We start from the raw sequence: 11,381 nt of genomic DNA on the forward strand, positions 1-11,381 counted from the left end.
ACACACAATGCCCTCTTGCCTTCCTGGGACCAGCTCCCACTTCTTCAAGATCAGGATTAGTCTTCATTGATTAAAAGCAGAAGTTTTATTTGTCATCCTGCAGCAATGTTGTCATCGTTACTGGGCAAGCTGCACTCTCCTTCCTTGGTTTCTCTGGGTATGTCTACACTACAGAGTTATTCCAGAACAGCTTATTCTGGAGTTGTTATTCCAAAACAAGATATTCTGGAATAATATGTCTACACTACAGGGAAGCCCCAAAATAAGCAAAACTTATTCCAAAAATAGTGTGTCCACACACAATAGATCCTACTTCGGACTAGAGCACCGGGAAGCACTGCCTCCAGGGGCTTTAATCTAAAATACTATGTCTACATAGCACTTTTAGTTCGAACTAAGCTGTTCTGGAAGGCTACATCTACACTAGAGAGATCTTTTGAAAGACGATCTTCTAGAAGATCTCTTCCAGAAGAGCTTTTTTGGAAGAGTGTGTCCACATACAAGAAAGCGGATCAAAAGAGTGGTCTGCCCTTTCAAAAGAGAGAGTGTCCACACAGCCTGTGCTCTTTCAAAAGAATTGGCCAGGGATCGAAAATCACGACTGTTCTTTCGAAAGAAGGGTCCTGCAGAATGTCGACATGTTTTCTTTCGAAAGAAGCTTTCAAAAGGGGGTGCTCTTCCTCAAACGGGGAAGGAAGAGTGATTTCGAAAGGAGTGCCACATTCTTTGTATTTACTTCCAAAAGAACACTTTGTGTGTAGATGCTCCATGGGCTATTACAAAAGAGCCCCCTTATTTCAAAAAAAATTTTCAAAAGAACTTGCTAGTGTAGACGCAGCTGAATATTTTATTTTGAAATAGCCCCTATTCGCTGTCTACACAGACCATATTCTGAAATAGGCACTATTCCTCATGGAAGAAGGTTTACCAATTTCTAAATAAGCCAACCTCTATTTCGAAATTATTTTGAAATAGTGGTTGCATTGTGTAAATGCTTGCAAAATTATTTCAGAATAGTGTCTGTTGTTTCGAAATAACTTCTGCTATGTAGACCTACCCTCTGAGCGTGCCCGTCTCAGATCTCAGGCCTCATTTATTCATCTGTCTCATGGTGAAATCTCACTCTCATAGTTCTCACAGTCACATTCTTGGACCAGGCTCTAGGGTGTCTTGCTCTGTGTGTTTACCATGCATACCTATTCGGTCTGACTGGGGATGATCCCTTTAAGTCTTCCCTTTAGCAAATTGTGACAGCGGTGAATCCAGTAATCCAAAGTAGTCTTCTTAAAACAGAAATTAATCTTAACAGTAAGAGCAAAGCATAATGTAAGAAAAACAGATTTTTTTAAGCAACAAAATGCTCGTTTATTCCTCTCTCTTTTACCTCAAATTCTAGGCACATAAATTTTATCCCAGACTTTTAATCTCTGGAGGTCTGGGTGTGTTCCCTAAAAATAACTACCCCAGAAAGGAAAAGTCACTTTTTTAAATCCACCCAAGTTTTTGTTCTCTCTTCCTGCATTTTGACTTACTGCCTCCAAACCAGATTGGTGAGCACCACAGGTATTTATGCCAGGGCATCAAAGTGAAGAGCTCTTATCTTTTCTCTCTGTGTGTAAAAAAAGTATATATCATGACCCACCACTTCATCCCTGCCCATGTGTATTTCCTGATGATCCTGCCATAGAATTAACTCAATCTAAACTGACAGTAAAGGTTACCATAACCCAGTCAGTATACAGTAATCATAATTTATTACAGGAAGCTCCAAGTCTGTCACATAAGTAACTTGTGGTTTTCCTAAGGAGCAGTCATATCCTTTTAGTCCCAATTATTTTGTTTTCCTTAATCTAAAATAGCAATAAACAACAAAATAATGTCTCCGTGGGAGAGAACTGTGTGGATGAGAGAAGAAGAGAGACCTGAAGAGGTTGCAGCATACTCAGAAATCTAAATGGCTGCTGTCGACACACAGACAAAATTCCTAGAAATTTAAGAATTGGTCTGTAGAAAACAAGGCATTGTGGTTATACAGCCATATCTACCATGTAATTCATGGGTGGACCCATAGTATAATTAAAAATGGATGCTGCATGAGATCTGTTATCAGGGCCATCTGGGGGGCGGGGGAGCCCTAGATATCTCCTACCCCCACATGGCACAGGCCTCACCCCTTCCCTGCTCTGCTCCCACCTTGACCCCCTGGCTCCTCCCTAATCAGTTTATCCAGCGAGTACTTGGGCCATGGGGCAGGTGGCAGACATTCTTTTAGGGGCAGACATCAGTGGAAGCCAAAGGAAGTTGCCTGCTCTCAGATTCCCTAGCCCTCCCCCTCACCCGCTGTGCCCATCATGTGATGCTCCACAAAGCCCTGCCGGCCCACTGAGACCCACTTCTCCATGGGCAGCTGGGCGGCCTCCACTCCCAGTTGCCTGTGGAGAAGCAGTGCATCAGGTGGTAAGTGGTGGGGAGGGAGCAGGGGCTGAAAGGAGGTGATCCCCTATCACTGCTGCCCCTGCCACCTGCTCCCTGTCCTAGGTAATCCTCCCCTTCCCATCCATAGGACAGGTGGGGTGGCTGCTGCAGGGTTCCCAAAAGCACCAGATCTGGGGCAGCTGTCCCACCTCATTCTATGCATGGGATGGCTCTGTCATTTCTTTGCTTTGTTAGGCATTAGCGGTATTGGTGTGAGAGCTCAGTCTGGCAAATAGCAGGCTGTCTACTAGAAATCTCATGAAAATCCTCTTTGTTTCTCATATTCTGGTCTTACTAAACCCTTTGAGAAGAAACTGCATCTTTAAAAAATCATTGGGAAACACCAGCCTCCTCATGGTGTGTTTAATTCCAAAATGTCTCCTCTTTAATATCAAAGTCTGGGGTCTGGGTGGCCTTTCTTAGCTTTGATGTTTATAGGATGTTAATTTCACATGACTTTTACAATCTCAAAAGTACATCCAGTCTGCCAAATTAATGTATAGTCAGACTCCAACAGGCTTTTTTTGAATCAGCAGCATCTAGCATCTACTACTTGTGGAAGCACGAGCACCTGGTGGCCGGGCCTCACTCGCAAGGCAGAATGAGCATACACTCCATCTTGGAACATCCTGACAAGCAAATAGTAAGTCCCCAAAGAGAACAGCTGGGGCAAGTAGCTGGAAGCCCCCCAAAGAGAACATCTTGGTTGTGCAATATCAGAGGGTCCCGGGGGGAGGTTCGGAAAATGACCAAGGACAGAGGAAATCTTGTAACATGTTCTTACAGGCCGGGAGGATAGAAAGCCCAAATTAGTTAACAAACGCTTTAATTGGCCAGGTAGTGAACCCCCAAGTAAGAAACAGTATACAAGGTGATTTAGCAGGAATAAGGGTGTGGGCTCCTGGACGCTAGGGGGAGGCTAGCAGCTTCCAGTCCAGACAGCAGACCCCAGCCTGATCACCCGGACGTCACCACCACGAAAGGTCCCAACCAAGCCGTATCTCTAACTTGAAGGGCCGCTGTAACGTAGTTGTTGGTGAGATGTGGGAGCACTGGATGTTATTGGTAAGTCACGTGTAATTATATACAGCTATATGTAACCTAGTGTTTAGCCTATGCCAAATAAATATATACAAGACAAGCGTTAAGTAGTTGTAGTTACAAATAAATGAATCCATCACTATTGGTAAATACCACTAGCTGTACTAGCTGGGGCTGTATAGAGAATTATTGGGACTTAGAACAGCCACAGGGCATTGTGGTGTTCACAATCATAGTGTTATTGTTCCTGGTACTCATAATACTGTGGAAACCCAGGTTTTAAAGTAGATACACTGATTGAATCACATATTGCTGCTACACTATATAAGGCTGCTATAGCGGTGGGGTGGTCGGTCCCGGGCCATCCACCCCCCCCTCTGTATCAAACCTCACATGCACCCACGGGACCTGGAATAGGTCGGCACATCGTCACTACTGTAATACTATAGTCAACCGATTTTGTTCTCTGTGGATACAGCACTGACTATACAAATTTATTCTTCATTTTCCAAGACATGCTCTCAGGCCTTACATGTCACCTGAGACCAGAAATCCTCATCAGTTTGCCGATCTGTGTTTTGTGGCTGGACAAGTGATTCAGCAGTGAAATGGGCCAAAGCATGTTATATATTTCCCATTAACGTGGGATCCAAGTTGTGGAAAACGACAGGGGGGCGGAAAACCCATAATAATGATCTCTCCTCTCCTCACAGGTATTAGAGCCCAGGTCAGGAGGGAAAAAAACTTGCCTTACGTGGCTGCAGAAGTATTTGGCCTGAAAAAGGAGCTAAACCACCAGTCTACACATCAGATATTCTTAGCATGCCTGTATAAAACTATGTCTACACAGCAGTGTTATTCCAGAATAAGCTATTTCAAAAGGAGCGCATTTTTCCAATTTATTTTCAAAAGAATGCTTTTTGGCCGTTTCTACACAGGCCACTTTCAAAGAAAGTGGCCTGGTAATAAGCGGCCTGAAATATGCTAATGAGGCGTGGATGCAAATTCCCTGTGCCTCGTTAGCATAATGTCATGTGATTTGGAGTCCGGAAGACCATTCTTCTGGACTCCAAAACGCCATGTAGAAGCACAGCCCCGAGGAAGCTTTCAGAAGGAAGGCCTTCTTCCAGAGGCCCCTTCTTCCTGAAAATTTTTGGGAAGAAGGGGCCTCTGGAAAAAGGACTTCCTTCCGGAAGACCCCCTGTAGCCAGGCAGAATCCCCCTGCTCTACTCCATCTTGCCCCTTTTAGGTGCCTCTGAGCACAAAGCACAAAGAAACAGCACAGTCTTAGAATGTTTGAAAGCACAGATGCGCTTATTTCAAGCACAGTTTTGATGCTTCAAAACACAGATGTGCTGTGTCAGCATGACCCTGGACTGAAGAATACAGACAAGGGGGCAAACAGGCTAGCTGTTGACCACAGGGCCTCTAACTGCCCTTGGCTGGTACTGATAATTGACATGCCCACATTTTTGTCCCAGAAGGGGAATCTCCCGCCCATATGAAAAGAATGTCCTGTTTTAATGATTTAGTTATCACTATCTTACAAGTGTAAATTAAATTGCAACTGTCTTGTAAGAACTGGCTTCACAAAGATGAACCAGTACAACTGGTATCTTTTCATAAGGAAGAATGTGCGTGACCCAAGGGGAAAAGAAGGGTCCGGCAGACCACTCTAACTGAGCTCCAATTTCCTGTACCTGCTGGTCGGGTAAGGTTATTGCCTCCCGAGGACCCAGGGGATTCCCTCCTCGTACAGTTCTTCCAGAGCAATTCAGTGAATGACATTGGCTACACCAGGAGTCGAAGGACACAGGGGTGAGAATTATACCTGCAATGTACTTTTGTGCACATTTAATAGTAAGAGCTCTTTAGGCTGAGGCGTCTGGTCCTCAAATGGGTAACTTTTCACTTGTAATCTAATTGACATGTCATTTGTATCATCCTACTATAATAGCTAAGCAAATAGAGCAATAACCTTGTAACCATTAAGATTTTTATTGCAATAACCATGTAGCCATGAAGATTTTTCTTTCTGATTTAATAAATAGTAACCATGTTTAAGCTTCAGCCTGACTCCTTTCAGTTGCTGTGATTCAGCTGAACACAAACAAAAGACCCATAGCTGTTTGGCTATACCAGCCTGGTCAGTGGTAAAGTGCAGTAAAAGCTGAGCGCTGGGTCGTGCTGCTTCCACGAAGCAGACTCTTGGGGCACCTGTCAGCCCCCCTGGCTGCCCACTGCGAAGGGACAGTCTGTCCTAGCAGTCAAAGACTCAGGTGGTATGAGCTCTCTGCACCAACCTTTGAGGCACCCGTCAGCCACACTGGCTGCCCGCTGCAAAGGGACTGTCTGTCCTAGCAGTTAAAGACTCGGGTGTGATAAGGCTCACAGACCAGTCATTACCTGGCCATCGGCTAACAGAATTGGCATAGTCGGCAGGATTTGTTTTATCGGCTGAAACACAGTAACATGAAGCCAGTCAAGATTGACATAGATTTTAGTAAAACAGAGAGGGAATTCACCCAGGAAGGATGGGATGACCCTAAATGGGACAAAGAAATGTTGGAAAAGAACTGGGGACAATCAGAGGAATTATGGTTGCAGTTCTATAAGCGGAGAACTGCTTGTAAACAAAAAGGGAAAAAGAAATATTGGAGCAGTTGCATCTGGCTGTGAGAAACAGCTTCTTGGACAAAAGCCCAGATTATAAGACCTTGAAGAAACTGCCCAACTCTGAAAGCTGTTAACTCTTTGTGGTACAAAGTGTAGTCATGCAAGCATTTATGTTGCGGTGTATGTGCATATGTTATGGAGTTTTGTTTACATTAATTGTTTTGCTAACACGTGTTTGTGTCACAATCTGATAACTTGCACAATCTGATAACAGCAACAAAGAGCTGTTTTGGTTTTGTGCTACTAAATGTCTGGCAATTAGAATCTGTACTAATCTGTATTCCTTGTCTTTTATGTTTGGGGCTTCTTAGTTTTTGTGACTGGTCTGGGGTAATGTTGTTTGTCTGTCTGTCTGTCCTGCTGGTGCATCCATAAGGAGGGGATGCCTTCCGATATGGACACCTTCCAATATAGGAAAACAGTAAATTTAGGTATAAAAGATCTAAATCCCTTTAGTAATACTTAAAATGGTAATATCCAATAAAATGTAATTTTGGAAAATAAGCATGGGATTTGAGGGAAAGAGTAAGTGAGTAAGTCCTTAACTCTGAAGTGTCTGGAGAAAATTCAGAGTGAGTAGCTTGCAGAGTTTAGAAAGAACTAAGCATATTTGTAAATGGAGTATTCTAAGATGTAACCTGCCACCCCAAAGGGGGTAGAAAAATATTCTTTTGTCTTTCAGAAACACAGAAAAACTGGTAGTTACTGAAGAACAACCTAAAACATCATGAATCTTCTCTCAAAATGAAAAATGTGGTTTTGTATTTTATGTTTGTGCTTATCTTATTAATAGCATTATCAAATTGTCTATATTGGTAAGTTAACAAAAATACACATGGGCTCACAAATTAAAAAAAAAAATGGTCCGTATGTTGCTGCCTTATTAAATGCCTTGCAGTTACCATGTGCTGTTGCAGTTACTAAGTGTGCTGCCCATCAGGCTGCTCATGATAAAGTTACATGTGGAAATGCCTTGGCTAACACAGCAGCTAAAGCTGCAGCCCTTTCCCCTCTTGGGCCACTTCACTATTTCCTATTTTTCACAGACTCCCAGTCTCCTATTGCAACTCTTATTGATACTGCACTATTCCAAGATCAGGCCCTAAATTCAGAGAAGACTATCTGGAGACTGGATGAATGTTTTTTGCATCCTGAACACCTTTGGTGCTCTCTGGACAGCCGCCTGGTTGTGCCCAAGGTCCTTCTCCCTTATCTTGCTTGCATGCACCACAGCATGGCTCACGTAAGCAAAGCAGGGGGATGATTACTGCTGTTCAAACAACATTGGTTTGCTTCCAGATTCTCCTAAGTGGCCCAAAACTACCATCTGGCTTGCCCTGTCTGCCAATCCCACAATGTGGGCAAAGCTGTAAAGACAGTTCTGGCAACCAGATCTCTGCCTTTAGAACCATTCCTGCAGTTACAAATGAACTGCATTCAACTCTATATTAGTGATAATAGGCTGCTAGTAATTGTCATAAACCTAGCTGTGTAGCTGTTTCATTAGCATATTTTGGGCCGCTTATTACCATGCCATTTTCGAAGAAAGTGGCTTGTGTAGAAATGACCTTTGTGTGAAGACACTCTTCTGGATCTTTTGAAAGAGCCCGTTTCTTTTGAAAGATCTTGCTAATGTAGATGCAGCCAAAGATAGCATGTGCCAGAATTAACAAAGATCAGAGCATTGGAGATGACAAGGTAATTAACTCTGAGTCAGATTTTAACTCTGAGTCAGATTCTCTTGTCTTGTGTCAGAGGACCATTTTCCAGTAGTTTGCATGGAAGAGGGGTGCAATGAAGGAAAATCAAACATGTCTGCGTTTTTCCTGTAGCGGGGCCACTGAGGTCAAATAATTTCCAAGGTGTGTGTCAGTTGTACTGGTGCTGAGGGGAGAGCCGCAGAACCAGGTGGTGTGGCTAAAGCACTAAAGTATGACAAGCTCACAGACTACGGCATTTTTCTCCTCCTGTGTGGGTGCTGATGTGAGGAAAAAAAGGAAGGATTTACAGCTAGCAACTGCTGACCCTGCAGGCTAAACCCTTGGTGTTCTTATCTCTTGCAGAAGTTAGTGAAAAGTGCATCCTGGCCACTGTGGACCAAATTGCAATCAGCCCTTCTGCCAGCACACAGGAAACCATGCAAGAGGGAACCCTCTGGGAAGCAAAGTAAACAGGAAGGGCCAGGTCATGGGAGCCTTCTCCCCATGTGTTTAAGCTATCCTTGTGGATGACACCAACTGCTCAGCCACTATGAAGTCTAAGCAGTCACATGAGAAACTGTGCAATGTGAGGCACAATCTACCAATGCTCCTCCAGCTGTGATGTGACTTCTCCCTACCTGCTACACTGGTATTATGCAGGTGACATAGCTTAACCTATATGTCTGATGAATGGGCAAAGGGATTGTGGCAGTCATTTTATGTGTTACGGTCATATACAAAAGAGCACACTGTTAAGCAGTAACAGAGAGATAGCTGTGCTAGTTTATATACTATCAAAACAAAAAAGCAGTCCAGTAGCACTTTAAAGACTAACAAAACAATTTATTAGGTGATGAGCTCATCACCTAATAAGTTGTTTTGTTAGTCTTTAGTTAGTTAAGTTACTGAGGTTGTTAGTCTTTAGTTACTTTAGTTATTAGGTGAGCTCACCACCTAATAAAATTATTTTGTTAGTCTTTAAAGTGCTACTGGATGGTTTTTTTGTTTTGATAGCACACTGTTAGCTTAACTGAGATGTAAGCAAAACATTCTAGATACATTTCTGGGCATTTTTATTTCATGAAATCAAAATTCAACTTCACTTTTACCAGAAAACCTATTTTAAAACATACCTCAGTGGAACACTGTGGTACATGGTCTAGCAGCAAGTAACACTTTTTGTGGTTTTTTTCTGAAGAGCTTCTGAAAGAGAATCTGCTAATATTATAGCATTTTTATTCTTTGAGCCTCAGCAGCTAGGCATATGGGCCTAACCTGGTACAGGTAGAAGCTTCCTTGTCCAGCACCCTTGGGACCTAACCAGTGCTGGATGAGAGAATTTACGAGACCATGGGAGGTCAGTATTGTCTAGCATCATTACCAACATTTCCACTGCTTACTGAACTTTTAGAAGACATTTAGGGGTAAATTACAGCTAAATAACAGTACAGAACACTGAGAGCCAGGACGGGTGGCTGGAAACAAACTGTTTGGGACTCCAGGAAACTTGGCCACACCCATAGTGAGTGCTTGTCCAGATAACTAAAATCATGCTGGATTAGGGATGTTGCCAAATGAGAGAGTTCTGCATTAGAGAGGTTCATCCTGTATATCAAAATAATTTAAATTCTGTTCAAGCTTCCAGACAATGAATTGTAACACAGTAACTTAAGTATGCCTTCACAAAGTCTTAAATTATATCCCACTAATCTCCCAAAATAGAATCTGAGATTTATTTAGTTGTCCTTTAGTTCTTGAAATTTTTAGGCTGTCTTCCAGTTAATTGAAATCTGTATGGCTTTTAAATTAAAGGGAAAAAAATTGTAATACTCTTAATCCTTCTGAGTTATCTTTTAATCTTCCCCTTGTAAGCAGGATCTGAAGGAACGCTCCCATTTCAGCTTGCTGGAACGGGAGAGAAACCCTGGGTGTGTCCATGTAAATACAGTTTACTCCTGCTCTGCTAAATTTGTTTAGCTATTCAGAAGATAGAGGGGTATTTTGCTTATTGTAATCAACTTAATTTGTGACCCAACACCAGCTATGTTTGTATTAAATTCAGGGACAGCCAAATTATGGTTGCCAATGTTTGTAATTTTGTGGGAATACGGAGAAGTAGGACTGTGGTAAATTGTTCCAAATGAAAGGGCTCACAGTTAGCAGAAAGAATCTTGCAAATGCAGGGGATTGACTTTCAGAGCTCTGTGAGGGTAAGGGAAGGTTCCTTTTACTCTGCTTGGGAAGAGTTGTGAGCACTGAGAACTGACATCATTTCAGACTAATGGGCAGAAATTACAGCCAGGAAGTGAATGACAGCAGATGATGGCTGAGCCAGTAGGCTGGCCGTGGAGAGGCATGCATTGCTGCTGGCAGAGAAGTGACATGAATGGTCAGCAGGGCAGCAGCAGCAGAGAGCAGGCAGATGGCAGTGACCAGTGGAGTGTATAAGAGACTTTTTTACTTGCCCCACACTCAAGATGGGAGGTGAACTCTGGGTCTGCCCTGACCGAGGACAGTGGCTGTGAATGGGGTGCACAGAAAAGGTTGGGCAAGTGAAGTAGACATTCAAGTTGCTGGACTTAAGTATCTGAGGGGACAAGGACATTGTCTAATCTACTTGAGGTGGGACTGTTACTCATAGTTTTGTTTATGAACTCTGTGGCATTTTCCCAAATTAATGCCATGTTACTTCCGTCCCTTTTATTAAAAGTCTCTTTTACACTCAGACTCTGTGCTTGTGAGTGGGGAGGCATTGTCTCTCAGAGGCACCCAGGGGTTGTGTGTGATTTCCCAGGTTACTGGGTGGGGACTGGAGCCAGTTCTATGCTGGATGGGTGCAGCAGAACAGTTAGATATTGAACCTGGCCCTAGCTGCTGCTGGCTTCACCTGGGACAAAGGTTACAAGCTTAATAGACACTTTCTGCATATTAATGATGTGATTCATCCTGCATCTCTGCATTCCTTATTGTCTCTGTTTTTAAAACCCTCTGAAAACACCCCTCCTTTTCCATACTTATACCTCATAAAGACCTTCTCTTATTCATATCTAACTTTCTACCTAATCTCAGTGTGACGAGATACAGTGACAGAAGACCCATTTGGATATTCCCAGGTTTGCTGATCATGCCATCAACACCCACCTTGCTCTCTGGGACTCTCCACCACCATGTCCTGCTGGGCTAGATCCTCTGAACTCCTCCAGTCAATGTGCAGGATTGGGGTTACCACCCCCGCCTGCAGAGCATTGCAGACATTGATTTATCACAGCTCCCTAGGAGGATGCAGTTCTAGGGCATGGCACCGGGGGGGGGACTCAAAACCCCAAATCAATCAATCAATCAATCACTCTCTCTCTCTCTCTTGCACAGGGAGAGTTCATTAGGTAAGCCCCCTTTATCAATGAAAGGGGGATATGCACAGTGGTTGCCCTCCCCAGGCAGTAATTACTTACAGTGGGCTTGATTAGAAACAAAAACATTTTTTATTA

Source organism: Carettochelys insculpta, chromosome 4, assembly GCF_033958435.1.
Source record: "Carettochelys insculpta isolate YL-2023 chromosome 4, ASM3395843v1, whole genome shotgun sequence".
Classification (NCBI taxonomy): Eukaryota; Metazoa; Chordata; order Testudines; family Carettochelyidae; genus Carettochelys; species Carettochelys insculpta.